The sequence below is a fragment of the Cylas formicarius genome, unplaced genomic scaffold, assembly GCF_029955315.1.
Source record: "Cylas formicarius isolate icCylForm1 unplaced genomic scaffold, icCylForm1.1 PGA_scaffold_4__25_contigs__length_36172078, whole genome shotgun sequence".
NCBI lineage: Eukaryota > Metazoa > Arthropoda > Insecta > Coleoptera > Brentidae > Cylas > Cylas formicarius.
In genome coordinates, this window is record NW_026844334.1 from 35737304 (window position 1) to 35757193 (window position 19890).

General features: G+C 35.4%; 1 long non-coding RNA gene across 1 annotated transcript; it reads left to right on the forward strand.

Moving 5' to 3' along the window:
• The first annotated feature begins 10714 nt into the window (after positions 1-10714).
• Positions 10715-18060, forward strand: LOC132701330 (uncharacterized). Its single transcript, XR_009618767.1, has 4 exons — positions 10715-12314; positions 12375-12438; positions 12495-12823; positions 16654-18060. It is a non-coding gene; the product is annotated as an uncharacterized LOC132701330 (long non-coding RNA).
• Positions 18061-19890: the final 1830 nt, after the last annotated feature.

Sequence of the window (19890 nt, forward strand, 5' to 3'; positions counted from 1 at the left end):
AAATATATATTTCAAGCAAAACAATGGCCGTTTGCAGTAGGTAGGTTTCGAACCTACGCTGCCATTTAGAATCTGATTTCTAGTCAGACGCCTTAACCTACAGACCAAGGCTAAATCTGTTTGAAAGTAGAACCATTTCTGGTGATGTGCCATGCTTTGAAATATAAGGGCATTATATTTTTATAAATTTATACACTTAACCCCATATTTGAGAAAAATTTCTGAGCTGAGCTGTTAATTAAAAAATATATATATTAAGCAAAACAATGGTCGTTTGCAGCAGGTAGGATTCAAACCTACGCTGTTATAGAGAATCTAATTTCGAGTCAGACACCTTAACCGAGAGACCAAGGATATATCTGTTTGTAAGTCGAACTATTTTGGTGATGTGCCATGAGTTTGAAATATAAGGCCATTATATTTTTATAAATTTATGCGCTCAATCCAAATATTTGAGAAAAATTTCTGGGCTGAGCTGTTAACCATAAAATATGTCTTTCAAGCAAAACAAATAATCGTTTGCAGTAGGTACGTTTCGAATCTACGCTGCCATGGAGAATCTGATTTCTAGTCAGACGCCTTAACCGACAGACCAAGGCTAAATCTGTTTGAAAGTCGAACTATTTGTGGTGATGTGCCATGCGTTGAAATATAAGTCCATTAAATTTTTTATAAATTTATGTACTCAATTCCCATATTTGAGAAAAATTTCTGGGCTGAGCTGTTAATTAAAGAATATATATTTCAAGCAAAACAATGGCCGTTTGTAGTAGCTGGGTTTCGAAACTACGCTGCCACAGAGAATCTGATTTCTAGTCAGACGCCTTAACCGACAGACCAAGGCTAAATCTGTTTGAAAGTAGAACTATTTCTGGTGTTGTGCCTTTTGAAATATAAGGGCATTATATTGTTATATATTTATGCACTAAATCCTCATAATTGACAAAATTTTCTTGGCTGAGCTGCTAATTACAAAAATTATATTTCAAGCTAAACAATGGTCGTTTGCAGTAGGTAGGTTTCGAACCTACGCTGCCATAGAGAATCTGATTTCAAGTCAGACGCCTTAAGCGACAGACGAAGGCTAAATCTGTTTGAAAGTCGAACTATTTCTGGTGATGTGCCATGCGTTGAAATATAAGCAAATTATATTTTTATAAATTTATGTACTCAATCCCCATATTTAAGAAAAATTTCTGTTCTGAGCTGTTCATTAAAAATTATATATTTCCAGCAAAACAATGGCCGTTTGTAGTAGGTGGGTTTCGAAACTACGCTGCCATAGAGAATCTGATTTCTAGTCAGACGCCTTAACCGACAGACCATTCCTAAATCTGTTTGAAAGTAGAACTATTTCTGGTGATGTGCCATGCGTTGAAATATAAGGCCATTATATTTTTTAAAATTTATGTAGTCAATCCCCATATTTGAGAAAAATTTCTGGGCTGAGCTGTTAATTAAAAATTATATATTTCAAGCAAAACAATGGCCGTTTGCAGTGGGTGGGTTTCGAACCTACGCTGCTATAGAGAATCTGATTTCAAGTCAGACGCCTTAACCGACAGACCAGGGCTAAATCTGTTTGAAAGTAGAACTATTTCTGGTGATGTGCCATGCGTTGAAATATAAGTCCATTATATTTTTATAAATTTATGTACTCAATTCCCATATTTGAGAAAAATTTCTGGGCTAAGCTGTTAATTAAAAAATATATATTTCAAGCAAAACAATGGCCGTTTGCAGTAGGTAGGTTTGGAACCTACACTGCCATAGAGAATCTGATTTCAAGTCAGACGCCTTAACCTACAGACCAAGGCAAAATCTGTTTGAAAGTAGAACCATTTCTGGTGATGTTCCATGCTTTGAAATATAAGGGCATTACATTGTTATAAATTTATGCACTCAATCCATATAATTGACAAAATTTTCTTGGCGGAGCTGCTAATTACAAAAATTATATTTCAAGCAAAACAATGGTCGTTTGCAGTAGGTAGGTTTCGAACCTAGGATGGAATCTGATTTCTAGTCGGACGTCTTATCCGACAGACCAAGGCTAAATCTGTTTGAAAGTCGAACTATTTCTGGTGATGTGCCATGCGTTGAAATATAAGGCCACTATATTTTTTTAAATTTATGTAGTCAATCCCCATATTTAAGAAAAATTTCTGGGCTGAGCTGTTAATTAAAAAATATATATTTCAAGCAAAACAATGGCCGTTTGCAGTAGGTAGGATTGGAACCTACACTGCCATAGAGAATCTGCTTTCAAGTCAGACGCCTTAACCGACAGACCAAGGCTAAATCTGTTTGAAAGTCGAACTGTTTCTGGTGATGTTCCATGCGTTGAAATATAAGTCCATTATATTTTTATAAATTTATGTACTCAATTCCCATATTTGAGAAAAATTTCTGGGCTGAGCTGTTAATTAAAAAATATATATTTCAAGCAAAACAATGGCCGTTTGCAGTAGGTAGGTTTCGAACCTACGCTGCCATTTAGAATCTGATTTCCAGTCAGACGCCTTAACCGACAGACCAAGGCTAAATCTGTTTGAAAGTCGAACTATTTGTGGTGATGTGCCATGCGTTGAAATATAAGTCCATTAAATTTTTATAAATTTATGTACTCAATTCCCATATTTGAGAAAAATTTCTGGGCTGAGCTGTTAATTAAAAAATATATATTTCAAGCAAAACAATGGCCGTTTGTAGTAGGTGGGTTTCGAAACTACGCTGCCACAGAGAATCTGATTTCTAGTCAGACGCCTTAACCGACAGACCAAGGCTAAATCTATTTGAAAGTCGAACTATTTCTGGTGATGTGCCATGCGTTGAAATATAAGTAAATTATATTTTTATAGATTTATGTACTCAATCCCCATATTTAAGAAATATTTCTGGGCTGAGCTGTTAACTAAAAATTATATATTTCAAGCAAAACAATGGCCGTTTGCAGTGGGTAGGTTTCGAACCTAAGCTGCAATAGAGAATCTGATTTCAAGTCGGACGCCTTAACCGACAGACCAAGGCTAAATCTGTTTGAAAGTCGAACTACTTCTGGTGATGTGCCATGCGTTGAAATATAAGTAAATTATATTTTTATAAATTTATGTACTCAATCCCCATATTTAAGAAAAATTTCTGTTCTGAGCAGTTAATTAAAAATTATATATTTCAAGCAAAACAATGGCCGTTTGTTGTAGGTGGGTTTCGAAACTACGCTGCTATAGAGAATCTGATTTCTAGTCAGACGCCTTAACCAACAGACCAGGGCTAAATCTGTTTGAAAGTAGAACTATTTCTGGTGATGTGCCATGCGTTGAAATATAAGTCCATTATATTTTTATAAATTTATGTACTCAATTCCCATATTTGAGAAAAATTTCTGGGCTGAGCTGTTAATTAAAAAATATATATTTCAAGCAAAACAATGGCCGTTTGCAGTAGGTAGGTTTCGAACCTACGCTGCCATTTAGAATCTGATTTCTAGTCAGACGCCTTAACATACAGACCAAGGCTAAATCTGTTTGAAAGTAGAACCATTTCTGGTGATGTGCCATGCTTTGAAATATAAGGGCATTATATTTTTATAAATTTATACACTCAACCCCATATTTGAGAAAAATTTCTGAGCTGAGCTGTTAATTAAAAAATATATATATTAAGCAAAACAATGGTCGTTTGCAGCAGGTAGGATTCAAACCTACGCTGTTATAGAGAATCTAATTTCGAGTCAGACACCTTAACCGAGAGACCAAGGAGATATCTGTTTGAAAGTCGAACTATTTTGGTGATGTGTCATGAGTTTGAAATATAAGGCCATTATATTTTTATAAATTTATGCGCTCAATCCAAATATTTGAGAAAAATTTCTGGGCTGAGCTGTTAACTATAAAATATGCCTTTCAAGCAAAACAAATAATCGTTTGCAGTAGGTACGTTTCGAATCTACGCTGCCATGGGGAATCTGATTTCTAGTCAGACGCCTTAACCGACAGACCAAGGCTAAATCTGTTTGAAAGTCGAACTATTTGTGGTGATGTGCCATGCGTTGAAATATAAGTAAATTATATTTTTATAAATTTATGTACTCAATCCCCATATTTAAGAAAAATTTCTGTTCTGAGCTGTTAAATAAAAATTATATATTTCAAGCAAAACAATGGCCGTTTGTAGTAGGTGGGTTTCGAAACTACGCTGCCATAGAGAATCTGATTTCTAGTCAGACGCCTTAACCGACAGACCAGGGCTAAATCTGTTTGAAAGTAGAACTATTTCTGGTGATGTGCCATGCGTTGAAATATAAGGCCATTATATTTTTTAAAATTTATGTAGTCAACCCCCATATTTGAGAAAAATTTCTGGGCTGAGCTGTTAATTAAAAATTATATATTTCAAGCAAAACAATGGCCGTTTGCAGTGGGTAGGTTTCGAACCTACGCTGCTATAGAGGATCTGATTTCAAGTCAGACGCCTTAACCGACAGACCAAGGCTAAATCTGTTTGAAAGTAGAACTATTTCTGGTGATGTGCCATGCGTTGGAATATAAGTCCATTATATTTTTATAAATTTATGTACTCAATCCCCATATTCAAGAAAACTTTCTGTTCTGAGCTGTTAATTAAAAATTATATATTTCAAGCAAAACAATGGCCGTTTGTAGTAGGTGTGTTTCGAAACTACGCTGCCATAGAAAATCTGATTTCAAGTCAGACGCTTTAACCGACAGACTAAGGCTAAATCTGTTTGAAAATCGAACTATTTCTGGTGATGTGCCATGCTTTGAAATATAAGGACATTATATTGTTATAAATTTATGCACTCAATCCCCATAATTGACAAAATTTTCTTGGCTGAGCTGCTAATTACAAAAATTATATTTCAAGCAAAACAATGGTCGTTTGCAGTAGGTAGGTTTCGAACCTATGATGATAGAGAATCTGATTTCTATTCAGACGCCTTATCCGACAGACCAAGGCTAAATCTGTTTGAAAGTAGAACTATTTCTGGTGATGTGCCATGCGTTGAAATATAAGTCCATTATATTTTTATAAATTTATGTACTCAATTCCCATATTTGAGAAAAATTTCTGGGCTGAGCTGTTAATTAAAAAATATATATTTCAAGCAAAACAATGGCCGTTTGTAGTAGGTGGGTTTCGAAACTACGCTGCCATAGAGAATCTGATTTCTAGTCAGACGCCTTAACCGACAGACCAAGGCTAAATCTGTTTGAAAGTCGAACTATTTCTGGTGATGTGCCATGCGTTGAAATATAAGTAAATTATATTTTTATAAATTTATGTACTCAATCCCCATATTTAAGAAATATTTCTGGGCTGAGCTGTTAACTAACAATTATATATTTCAAGCAAAACAATGGCCGTTTGCAGTGGGTAGGTTTCGAACCTAAGCTACTATAGAGAATCTGATTTCAAGTCAGACGCCTTAACCGACAGACCAAGGCTAAATCTGTTTGAAAGTCGAACTATTTCTGGTGATGTGCCATGCGTTGAAATATAAGTAAATTATATTTTTATAAATTTATGTACTCAATCCCCATATTCAAGAAAACTTTCTGTTCTGAGCTGTTAATTAAAAATTATATATTTCAAGCAAAACAATGGCCGTTTGTAGTAGGAGTGTTTCGAAACTACGCTGCCATAGAGAATCTGATTTCTAGTCAGACGCCTTAACCGACAGACCAGGGCTAAATCTGTTTGAAAGTAGAACTATTTCTGGTGATGTGCCATGCGTTGAAATATAAGTCCATTATATTTTTATAAATTTATGTACACAATTCACATATTTGAGAAAAATTTCTGGGCTGAGCTGTTAATTAAAAAATATATATTTCAAGCAAAACAATAACCGTTTGCAGTAGGCAGGTTTCGAACCTACGCTGCCATGGAGAATCTGATTTCTAGTCAGACGCCTTAACTTACAGACCAAATCTAAATCTGTTTGAAAGTAGAACCATTTCTGGTGATGTGCCATGCTTTGAAATATAAGGGCATTATATTGTTATAAATTTATGCACTCAATCCCCATAATTGACAAAATTTTCTTGGCTGAGCTGCTAATTACAAAAATTATATTTCAAGCAAAACAATGGTCGTTTGCAGTAGGTAGGTTTCGAACCTATGATGATAGAGAATCTGATTTCTAGTCAGACGCCTGATCCGACAGACCAAGGCTAAATCTGTTTGAAAGTCGAACTATTTCTGGTGATGTGCCATGCGTTGAAATATAAGGCCATTATATTTTTATAAATTTATGCACTCAACCCCATATTTGAGAAAAATTTCTGAGCTGAGCTGTTAATTAAAAAATATATATATTAAGCAAAACAATGGTCGTTTGCAGCAGGTAGGATTCAAACCTACGCTGCTATAGAGAATCTAATTTCGAGTCAGACACCTTAACCGAGAGACCAAGGATATATCTGTTTGAAAGTCGAACTATTTGTGATGATGTGCCATGCGTTGAAATATAAGTAAATTATATTTTTATAAATTTATGTACTCAATCCCCATATTTAAGAAAAATTTCTGGGCTGAGCTGTTAATTAAAAAATATATATTTCAAGCAAAACAATGGCCGTTTGTAGTAGGTGGGTTTCGAAACTACGCTGCCATAGAGAATCTGATTTCTAGTCAGACGCCTTAACCGACAGACCAATGCTAAATCTGTTTGAAAGTAGAAACATTTCTGGTGATGTGCCATGCTTTGAAATATAAGGGCATTATATTGTTATAAATTTATGCACTCAATCCTTATAATTGACAAAATTTTCTTGGCTGAGTTGCTAATTACAAAAATTATATTTCAAGCAAAACAATGGTCGTTTGCAGTAGGTAGGTTTCGAACCTAGGATGATAGAGAATCTGATTTCTAGTCAGACGCCTTATCCGACAGACCAAGGCTAAATCTGTTTGAAAGTCGAACTATTTCTGGTGATGTGCCATGCGTTGAAATAAAAGGCCATTATATTTTTTTAAATTTATGTAGTCAATCCCCATATTTGAGAAAAATTTCTGGGCTGAGCTGTTAATTAAAAAACATATATTTCAAGCAAAACAATGGCCGTTTGCAGTAGGTAGGTTTGGAACCTGCACTGCCATAGAAAATCTGATTTCAAGTCAGACGCTTTAACCGACAGACTAAGGCTAAATCTGTTTGAAAATCGAACTATTTCTGGTGATGTGCCATGCTTTGAAATATAAGGACATTATATTGTTATAAATTTATGCACTCAATCCCCATAATTGACAAAATTTTCTTGGCTGAGCTGCTAATTACAAAAATTATATTTCAAGCAAAACAATGGTCGTTTGCAGTAGGTAGGTTTCGAACCTATGATGATAGAGAATCTGATTTCTATTCAGACGCCTTATCCGACAGACCAAGGCTAAATCTGTTTGAAAGTAGAACTATTTCTGGTGATGTGCCATGCGTTGAAATATAAGTCCATTATATTTTTATAAATTTATGTACTCAATTCCCATATTTGAGAAAAATTTCTGGGCTGAGCTGTTAATTAAAAAATATATATTTCAAGCAAAACAATGGCCGTTTGTAGTAGGTGGGTTTCGAAACTTCGCTGCCTTAGAGAATCTGATTTCTAGTCAGACGCCTTAACCGACAGACCAAGGCTAAATCTGTTTGAAAGTCGAACTATTACTGGTGATGTGCCATGCGTTGAAATATAAGTAAATTATATTTTTATAAATTTATGTACTCAATCCCCACATTTAAGAAAAATTTCTGTTCTGAGCTGTTAAATAAAAATTATATATTTCAAGCAAAACAATGGCCGTTTGTAGTAGGTGGGTTTCGAAACTACGCTGCCATAGAGAATCTGATTTCTAGTCAGACGCCTTAACCGACAGACCAGGGCTAAATCTGTTTGAAAGTAGAACTATTTCTGGTGATGTGCCATGCGTTGAAATATAAGTCCATTATATTTTTATAAATTTATGTACTCAATTCCCATATTTGAGAAAAATTTCTGAGCTGAGCTGTTAATTAAAAAATATATATTTCAAGCAAAACAATGGCCGTTTGCAGTAGGCAGGTTTCGAACCTACGCTGCCATGGAGAATCTGATTTCTAGTCAGACGCATTAACCTACAGACCAAGGCTAAATCTGTTTGAAAGTAGAACTATTTCTGGTGATGTGCCATGCGTTGGAATATAAGTCCATTATATTTTTATAAATTTATGTACACAATTCACATATTTGAGAAAAATTTCTGGGCTGAGCTGTTAATTAAAAAATATATATTTCAAGCAAAACAATAACCGTTTGCAGTAGGCAGGTTTCGAACCTACGCTGCCATGGAGAATCTGATTTCTAGTCAGACGCCTTAACTTACAGACCAAATCTAAATCTGTTTGAAAGTAGAACCATTTCTGGTGATGTGCCATGCTTTGAAATATAAGGGCATTATATTGTTATAAATTTATGCACTCAATCCCCATAATTGACAAAATTTTCTTGGCTGAGCTGCTAATTACAAAAATTATATTTCAAGCAAAACAATGGTCGTTTGCAGTAGGTAGGTTTCGAACCTATGATGATAGAGAATCTGATTTCTATTCAGACGCCTTATCCGACAGACCAAGGCTAAATCTGTTTGAAAGTAGAACTATTTCTGGTGATGTGCCATGCGTTGAAATATAAGTCCATTATATTTTTATAAATTTATGTACTCAATTCCCATATTTGAGAAAAATTTCTGGGCTGAGCTGTTAATTAAAAAATATATATTTCAAGCAAAACAATGGCCGTTTGTAGTAGGTGGGTTTCGAAACTACGCTGCCATAGAGAATCTGATTTCTAGTCAGACGCCTTAACCGACAGACCAAGGCTAAATCTGTTTGAAAGTCGAACTATTTCTGGTGATGTGCCATGCGTTGAAATATAAGTAAATTATATTTTTATAAATTTATGTACTCAATCCCCATATTTAAGAAATATTTCTGGGCTGAGCTGTTAACTAACAATTATATATTTCAAGCAAAACAATGGCCGTTTGCAGTGGGTAGGTTTCGAACCTAAGCTACTATAGAGAATCTGATTTCAAGTCAGACGCCTTAACCGACAGACCAAGGCTAAATCTGTTTGAAAGTCGAACTATTTCTGGTGATGTGCCATGCGTTGAAATATAAGTAAATTATATTTTTATAAATTTATGTACTCAATCCCCATATTTAAGAAAAATTTCTGTTCTGAGCTGTTAAATAAAAATTATATATTTCAAGCAAAACAATGGCCGTTTGTAGTAGGTGGGTTTCGAAACTACGCTGCCATAGAGAATCTGATTTCTAGTCAGACGCCTTAACCGACAGACCAGGGCTAAATCTGTTTGAAAGTAGAACTATTTCTGGTGATGTGCCATGCGTTGAAATATAAGGCCATTATATTTTTTAAAATTTATGTAGTCAACCCCCATATTTGAGAAAAATTTCTGGGCTGAGCTGTTAATTAAAAATTATATATTTCAAGCAAAACAATGGCCGTTTGCAGTGGGTAGGTTTCGAACCTACGCTGCTATAGAGGATCTGATTTCAAGTCAGACGCCTTAACCGACAGACCAAGGCTAAATCTGTTTGAAAGTAGAACTATTTCTGGTGATGTGCCATGCGTTGGAATATAAGTCCATTATATTTTTATAAATTTATGTACTCAATCCCCATATTCAAGAAAACTTTCTGTTCTGAGCTGTTAATTAAAAATTATATATTTCAAGCAAAACAATGGCCGTTTGTAGTAGGTGTGTTTCGAAACTACGCTGCCATAGAAAATCTGATTTCAAGTCAGACGCTTTAACCGACAGACTAAGGCTAAATCTGTTTGAAAATCGAACTATTTCTGGTGATGTGCCATGCTTTGAAATATAAGGACATTATATTGTTATAAACTTATGCACTCAATCCCCATAATTGACAAAATTTTCTTGGCTGAGCTGCTAATTACAAAAATTATATTTCAAGCAAAACAATGGTCGTTTGCAGTAGGTAGGTTTCGAACCTATGATGATAGAGAATCTGATTTCTATTCAGACGCCTTATCCGACAGACCAAGGCTAAATCTGTTTGAAAGTAGAACTATTTCTGGTGATGTGCCATGCGTTGAAATATAAGTCCATTATATTTTTATAAATTTATGTACTCAATTCCCATATTTGAGAAAAATTTCTGGGCTGAGCTGTTAATTAAAAAATATATATTTCAAGCAAAACAATGGCCGTTTGTAGTAGGTGGGTTTCGAAACTACGCTGCCATAGAGAATCTGATTTCTAGTCAGACGCCTTAACCGACAGACCAAGGCAGTAGATGTATAGTGCCGATATAAGCAACAGAAACCGTACATAACCTCAATTTCCTAACCCCCCCGCAGCGGGGGCCCCCCGCGCGTGGCGTCCTAGTGTCCCCCCTGTCTACCAGAGTGCGCTCCGCCCCCCACCCAGCTTGTGTAGTGTCCTGTTTTGCCCCGGTTCCGCCCGTCGCTGCTAGATGTCGCGCGCTTGTGTAGCGTCCTGTTTTGCCCCGGTTCCGCCCGTCGCTGCTAGATGTCGCGCGCTCCGACCGTCGTAGGCCCCCCCGGTAGAGGGCGGTGACGGTGCGGCGCGGTGACGCGGTGGATCGGGAGGATAATTAAATAAACTTGAATTTTAATACATTTTATTTTATTTTATTTATAAAATTGGTCTGGCGAGGAGTTTCTTCTTCTTTTTATGTCGATTCAGTCGACCATCCCATTGTTCCTGTTCCTTGCGTTGTTCTTCTTCCCGTTCCCGGAGGAAATCTAAATACGAAGTGCACTCCTCGCCGTCCCACTCCGTCGACCACCCACCCGGGTACTCCTGCTGCTCCTTTGTTTCTTTTGATCCACCGGGTTGCTCCTGCTGCTGGTGATGTTCCCTTGTCGTTTCATGTCGTACCGGGAATTCTAACCCCCGGTACTCTTTGTGTGATTTGAATATGTGACGCCCTAAGCGATGCGCCAACATAATATGCGACTTGTCATACGGACAAACCGCGATTTTTTCTAGAACAAAACAAAGTATGATATGTAGCGTTTCCTATAAAACACACATTTTTTTTTTTTAAACAAAACTTCCAAAAAGGGGGGTTATCAAATAATTTTAAAAATTGTTTTTTAAGTTATACGCGCATACCAAAATTCACGTTTCAATTCACTGTCATTTAAATGTAAGTGTATTATTGTCAAAAGGGCAAACTGCAATTTTTTAGTACAAAAAATAAACAAAAATATGTATATATTTCGCGTTTTCCCCATAAAACGCACATTTTTGAAACAAAACTTTCAGTAATTTTAAAAATTGTTTATTTTTTAAAAGCCAAAATTCCCTATTCACTGTCATTTAAAAGATATTAAAAACGCTCAATTTAATTCGATTATTATTGTCAAAAAGGCAAACTGCAATTTTTTAGTACAAAAAATAAAACATTTTTGAAACAAATTTAAAAATTGTTTATTTTTTAAAAGCCAAAATTCCCTTTTCCATTCACTGTCATTTAAAAGCTATTAAAAACACTCAATTTAAATCGGTTATTATGCAACGTAAAAAAGATGAGTATCATATTTTAAAACAGGTAGAAACTAACCAAAAAAGTGATAACCCAAACTGAAACCCACAAGAAAAGACGCGCACTGTATAAAGGTAATTAAAATATAAAACTTACCAGTTGTAGGGTCGTAGGGAAATGGACATCGCACTTCTCTATTCATTGCACTGAATATAGTCTATAATACACATGCAACGTATTTATACACATGCACTCCCTTCCATGGTTGAATTAAAAGTCGAAAGGTCTTCTACCCACAAGCACCAACGCCGATTTGAATAGACGCGATGTTGTCGCCAGACAACCGTGCAGGTAGAAGTCTCAAGGTCAACACGCTTTCACACGGGAACGCAACCGTTTCGGACGTTGGACGAACGTATGTTGCCGCAAAAGATCAAGGCCAACTTGCTTTCATTTTTTACAATCTCCGTATGGGATGTGGAATTTCAAAACGCGCCGAGTCTAAATGTCAAGTTGTTTTGCTTGTTGAGAATAATAATTAATTGCCCCCTTTATATTTGCTCCGTGGGATTAACGTAATGGGAAAAATTTGTTGCAACGCATGTGGAGGTGTCTTCGTTTGTTAACTTTTAGAAAGTATTCTCGCACCGTATAAATACATCTCATTTTTCTCTGTTTTGTCAGTAGTTGTTTTTGGTATTATTCGTGCAACGTGGAAGCTAACTTAGTGGTTTGGTGTTCGTACAAAAAAGCAGTAAGTACCTTTTTTATTGTCTTATTTTAATTCTTTAACATTTGTTATTATTTTATAAAGTTCCTAAAGATCATCTTAGTACTCTCAACCCGTAACCGCAAATAGAATAGCAGCAATCTTAAGCGTAAGTTTTTTTTATTTTTTTAATTTTGAGATAAAATAATTAATAATAATTTATAGATGGACTTAAGTCAACTGAATCAAACCTGTCTTGCAGAAGGTGATTTTGAGCAGCCGATTGTCAAACTGCATGAATTGCCGATAGGCGTTCCGTTTAAAATTACTAGAGCCAAAATTGTTAATACAAAATTTGGCAATTCCGTGTTGCTGCAATTAGAAAATTCCGTAGTATTTCTTCCTACTCGCGTGACAGAAGCTTTCCGTCCGAGACTAGAACACTTTGCGTCGGGGCAGTACAAACTGGTCTACGAGGGATCCAAAGATATTGGAAAGCCCAACTCTTTAAAGAAATTCAAAATAATTCAAAATTAATCAACATATTATACAGGGTAAGTCTTATTTACTGTTATATATTTAATAAACCACGATGCGCGTAAAGCAGATCATTCATAGAGCGCAAATCTTAATTTTAACCTTACAAAAATTAAAAAAGCATATTTCCGACAAGTTCACTCTTAGAGATAGTGATGTGTGGCTTAGGAGACTAAATAAAAATATTGAATCTTGCAACCAAATCGTTTCTAACGAAAAGGATTTCTCTATTGGGTTAAAAAGAAAATTACAAACTACAATTCAACATCTGAAAGCTATTAGAAAAATTATTCTTAATTATCAACATAAGCATTTTGGATTGGGATTACAAAGTAGTAGCCGCGAGACAAACACAAATGAAATGGTTGTATGGGAATCGGTAGCGTCGTGTTTCCAGGGAAGAGTTCAGACCGGTGTCATAATTAATTTACTTCATAAAGATTTAATTCAATTTTTAAACGATTCTCGTCCAATATTTCAACAAAAAATTAGTCAAATTTTAAAGAAATTTTTATTGCTGAAAGTAAATACCACATTTTGCGGTGAATTTATTAAGGCAAAAAATGATGTCCAAGGCGAAGTTGATGTTAAATATCTGAGTACCGGAAATGCTGTAGTTGATTTAGGAACAGAATTGAATGATTGGTTTGTTGAAAATGTGCAAGATAAAATTTTAAATCAAATGTCAGAGTTTCAGGAACGTGATTCCGGGTGGGCTTTAAATAATATTATTTATTTAGAGATTAACATTAATAAATTTGAAATGGGTAACGGGTCATCCTTCGTTGAGTTGCCTAAAGAAATTGCGAATAAAAGGGCTTGTATTAACATTAGAAATGACGATCAAGCGTGTTTTTATTGGTCAGTTGTATGCGGACTCTTTCCAGCACGTTTTCGTCAGTATTTACCCTCTTCATATCCATACTACAAAAGTGTTTTGAAAACTGAAAATTTACAAACACCTATGGAAATGAATAAAATAAGCAAATTTGAAAAAGACAATGATATTTCCATCAATGTTTATATCTTAGAGCTTAATAAAAATGAAAAAACTAGTTTTTATTCCGTGTTACCTGCACGATTAACAAAAGAAAAACGCGAAAAACATTCAAATTTGTTGTTAATACAAAATAAATATTATCCAAAAGTTAATGATTTTGATCCTGATCCGCAAGATAATGATTATGAAGAAATAAAATATCACTATTGTTACATTAAAAATTTGTCTCGATTAGTTTCCTCACAGCTCAGTAAATATAATCACAAGAAATACATTTGCGATAGGTGTTTGAATTATTTCAATAACGAAACTCGTCTACATGACCACGAAACAATATGTTCCAGTTTCAATGAGTATAAAGTGTCTTTTCCCAAATATGATTACGTTGAATTTCGAAACCATATATATAAACAAAGGACTCCGTTTGTAATTTACGCCGATTTTGAGAGTCAATTGAGAAAAGTAAATTTGAAAATTTCAGATAAAACCTCGAAATACCAAAAGCACGAAGCTTACAGTGCTGCATATTACTTTAAATGTTCTTATGATGATTCAATATCATTTTTCAAAAGTTATCGTGGTCTAGATTGTATTGATTGGTTCGTGGAGGAAATATCTAATTTATCAAAATTTGTTCGTTCAAAATTTAAGGATATTATACCAATGGATAGTGAAATTAGTCTAGATCAAAGGTCGAGTCATTGTCATATTTGTGAAAAACCTTTTTTAAAAGAAGATGTTATTGTTCGTGACCATGATCATTTTACTGGTAAATTTAGAGGTTTTGCCCATCAGGCTTGTAATTTAAATTTTAAAAAAATATTTGTAGTGCCCGTAGTATTCCAGAACCTTTCTGGATACGATAGCCACTTCCTGCTTCCGGTTTTAGCAAAAAAAAGCTATGTATCCATAGTTCCGGTTAATAAGGAAAAATACATCTCTTTTACATATTTCGAACCTGATTATAACATAAAATTTAGATTTATAGATTCGTTTAGATTTTTGGGAGCATCTCTGGATAATTTAGTTTCCAGTATGGATAAAAATGAACTATATATTTTAAGAAAAGAATTTTCCGATCTCGACGAATCAAAATTAAATTTACTGTCGCAAAAAGGTATTTTTTGTTACGATTACATCGACCATATAGACAAATTAAATGAAACAACTTTACCCCCGATTGAAGAATTCTATAATAAATTAAGTGAAAGCAATATTAGTGAAGAAAAATATTCCCACGCACAAAGTGTTTGGCAGTCGTTTGAAATAAAAAATTTAGGCGAGTATTCAGATTTGTATTTAAAAACCGACGTTATTCTTCTGGCAGATATATTCGAAAATTTTCGAAAAACTTGTATGGCAACACACGTTTTGGATCCGGCGTGGTATTTCAGTATGCCCGGGTATACATGGGATTGCATGCTTAGATTCACAAAATGTCGTTTAGAACTTTTGCGCGACATTGACCAAATTATGTTTATCGAGCGGGCTATACGAGGTGGAATTTCGGTGTGTGTTGGTAGATATGCGGAGGCCAACAATAAATATATGCCCAACTACGATTCATCCAGGGATGATTCCTATATCATGTACTTTGACGTCAATAACCTCTATGGCAAGGCCATGTGCGAGCCTCTTCCTTACGGAGGATTCGACTGGATGTCTCATCAAGAGATTGATTCATTTAATGTCATGAACATTCCAGATGAATCTTCCCAAGGATATATCCTAGAGGTAGACCTGGAATACCCGCAGAAATTACATGACACACATAGAGATTTTCCATTTTGTGCCGAACATCGAGTGCCCCCCAATTCAAAGTTACCAAAACTAATGACTACTTTGTATAATAAAGAAAAATACGTCATACACTATCGCAATTTAAAACAGGCTCTCAAAAACGGTCTCGTACTAAAGAAAATTCACAAAATATTAAAATTTAACCAATCTCGTTGGTTGAAATGTTATATCGATCATAATAATAAATTAAGAACCCAAGCAAAGACAAAATTTGGTATAAATTTATACAAATTGTTTAATAATGCCGCTTACGGTAAAACAATGGAAAACATTCGCAAGCATCGTATTGTTAAATTTGTTAAAGCGTGGGATGGTCGCTACGGTGCGAAAAATTTAATTTCTAGTCCTAGATTTCACAGTAGAACCATACTTGATAACAATTTGTTGCTTATAGAATTAAAAAAATCGGAACTTTGCTTTAATAAGCCACTTTATATTGGAATGTCCATATTGGATTTGTCGAAAACGACCATGTACGAGTTTCATTATAATTACATGCTTCCAAATTTGGGTCCCGAAAAATGTAAAATTCAATACATGGATACGGACAGTTTCATTTATAATATCAAATGTTATGACGCATATGAAAGCGTTATTAAGGCCGATTTAACAAAATTTGACACGTCTGATTATCCTAATGACAATCCCTATAATATACCGCAAATCAACAAAAAGGTTTTGGGGTTGATGAAGGATGAGACTAATGGCACCATCATTAGTCATTATGCTGGGTTAAGGTCGAAAATGTATACTTTCAAAATTTTAACGGGTTCGGTAGTTAAAAAGTCAAAGGGTATTCAGTACAATATTGTAAAAAATAAAATTTCATTTGATGACTACGTAGAATGCTTAACAAATTTTAGGGAAAAGTACGCCACTCAACGAACCATTCGTTCATACACTCACAATGTATTTAGCATCGAACAAACAAAAGTTGCCTTGAGTCCTTTAGACGATAAACGTTATCTTTTGCCGAATTCATATGAAACGCTTCCGTGGGGACATTATAAAGTGCCGTAATTATTTTTTAATATATTTTTGTTACAGATTATGGTCAAGCAACTTACATTAGAAAGCCTTTGTATTATAACAATTTGCGAAAATATTAGGTGTAGTGCTGATTTTTTGCTTGAGTCACCTTTGCCTTGGAAACTAACGATACTAATATTTAAATATTATTCGAAATATAGATGGAGGTACCTTAAACAACTAGCGCTCCAGTCTGATGGCAATTCTTTATTAAATTTAGAATTCATTCTGTTGAATAAGAGATTTGGATCGTCTTACAGAAATAGCATTTTGGCAACTCCAACCATTGATTTTGACGGAGAATCCGCTTACTGTTTATGGGTCAGTTATTACAGGATAAAATATTCGGAAATTTTAGTTTGTAAATCTTGTCACTTTATATTTCAAGTAGTTAAAAAATTTAAAAAGAAAAATTTTAGACTTTTATTGGATCACTATCATTTACAGCTGGATATAAATAATTTGAATGATGTATATCACGATAAACAATTTTGGTGTCAAAGCTGCTTTGAAGAAGTTTTGTTCACTGTAGAAACTGAAGATGAATGTAATTTAATGCTTCACGATGAGAGAAAATATGGAAAAAAGTTACGCTTTTCTGATAGCACATTGAACTATTAATACTGTGGTTTTATTATAACATATGTAACTGTAGATAAGGCTTTTATGTATTGATTGTATGCCATTGTATTGCAACAAGAATAAACATGTATATATTTAGACGCTATTTTCTTTTTTACCACCACCACAACACCGCATAATAATTACACAGAAGTTTGTAATTGTATAATTTATTTATTATATACATTATTACTATTTTACAATTTCGTTAAATGCTAAATTATTAAATTGTTCTAGTTTTCTTTTGCACTCTTGAGCTTGCATCCGCGCCACTTGCAAGTCTGTATTAAAAAGCGCAATTTGTGTTTCAATTTCGTTGATATTGCACTCTAATCCCGACAACTGAGACGCCAAGTTTCTTTTTAAATTGAATGCCTCACAAATGACACTTTTTTCTCTACCGTCCGTGAACACTTCGAGCCAATCAGCGGATGACGTTGGAGCTGCAAACGCTTCACTTGTGGTAGTTTTCTTCTTCTTCTTGCGGGATACGACCGACGCACTTTGTTTTCGTTTTGTCGCAGATTTTTTGGTTTGTTGCTCTACAGGAACGAAGCTGGACGGGAGCACTTCTGATGAAGGAAATTGCAACTCGAAATTTTCCAATAAATTATACAATTCGTTGGATGTCACAATTTGCTCTTGAGCCATCATATACACGTATTTATGTCAGAACTTCTAAATCGAGACTAAATTTATTTCAAAACGTCTACGTTGTCTACCCACGAATCGTGCGACTTATCCAATCCCAACCAGCGCACGAGAACCATATTGCCTCGTCTGCGCAACACCTTTTCGACGAGATATAAGTCCGGGTTAACTGTCTTCTGCAATTCTTCCTCATAAAATCCGCCCATTATGGGTTTACCCTGCATATCTTGAAGCAAATACGTTACGGGGTTAGTAACCCGTACTTTAACAATTTTAAACAATTCCGTGGTCCAATTCGGTGTATAACCTTTGTTAAACACGTGCTTGACTTTGCTGATTCTAACGATGTCGCCGACTTTAAGTTTACGAGGACCGAATATTTTTATGCTACTATACGCGGTTTTCAAAATTCTCTTTTCATTGCTCTTACTCACATCGATGGGTTTCGTACCCGTCGTTCTATGTTTTGTGTTATTGTATTCATCAACGATAGAGGCGAGCACATCGATCCATTTGTACGTCCCGCGTAAAGAAAAATGTCGAAACAATTTCTCTTTGAGGGTACGTATCACCCGTTCGACAATTGAGGCCTTTTTTATGTTATACGTACTATAGTGGTTAATTTTATGCTTATCCACAAGTTTCAGAAACGTGTCGTTGTAAAATTCTTTACCGAGATCCGTTTGCAAGTTTTGAGGGTGCCGTCCGTCCTTGAGAATTTTGGAAAACGCCTTGGCGACTTCGACCCCGGTTTTGGTTTTCAACGGGCGACACCATACATATTTTGAGAAACAGTCTATCACAACCAGCACGAATTTAAAATTTCTGTTTTGTTTGCTGTAGCGATCTAATTGGGCCAGATCCGCTTGCCACAGGTCGTCCATCCCTCGTATTATAGTCCGGCGGCGAGCATAATTTCTGCGTGCCGGCTTGTGCAGTTCTCGAACCAGTTGTACCTTCTCTTTATTCATAATGTGTGTTCGGTTGCGATGGAGGATTTAAAACCCTTTGTTTCAATACCTTCATTATATTCTCATTTTCGTTCGTAAGTCGCTCCATTTTGGTTACAATATCATGAAATTGCTGTGACAAAACGGCGACTTTTGTCATGTGCTTTTCCAAATCTTTCTTTGCGCTCATTTCGCTTAGCTTTTGGTGGAAAACTTCGCGAAACTGCATAATTTCATTTTCGAGTGTAGTGCTACTCATTTTCAGTTGTTCTTCAAGACGCGAGAACTTAGTTTTGTCTTCAATTTGTAATCTTTTCGTGTACGCTTCGAGTTTCTGTCCAATAATCTTTCTCAATGCAATTTTTAATAAATTACTTGTCTCATCCACATATTTTTTGTTAGCCACGTCACCGTCGTCGCTAGGCGTTTGGACATTGCAAATTTTTAAATTGTTCATATTGACGTTTCCGTCTGGCATATAATCGAGGGCGCTTCTAATCACAGTATTAGTGAAGGGTCGTCGCAGCGCGCTAGAACGTCCAAACTTGTCCAGACTCATCGTTAAACTAACGTATAAAACCTGATTCTTTTAGCTCTTCAACGATTGAAACTATTTCGTTATCATGAGACGTGTTGCCTGCGTGTTTCGACGCGATTAGTAATTTCAGACGCTCTACGAGTTCATTGACGTCGTCCCAGTATACATATTCAGTAGGAGCGTCATTATAACGCATATTATAACCTTGACCGCTGTACGAGTACGAACGCGACTGAGATTTTATTAAGGGTCGGATGACCTTGGTATATTTTGGTACAGTCGATGCGCCTTTCAAACGTCCGATCGCGTCCCTGTGCACCTGGGTAGCCTCCATTATTTTTTTATATTGTGCCAAATCGTCTTTTGTGTATGCTATGGGATCTTTCAAAAACACCAAATTATACAAGCCGCGGGTACCGGAATATCTCTCGCCGTCTACAATAATATCGCCAGATCCTTGATGAAAATCCAGCGATTTATTGCCGAGAAACCATT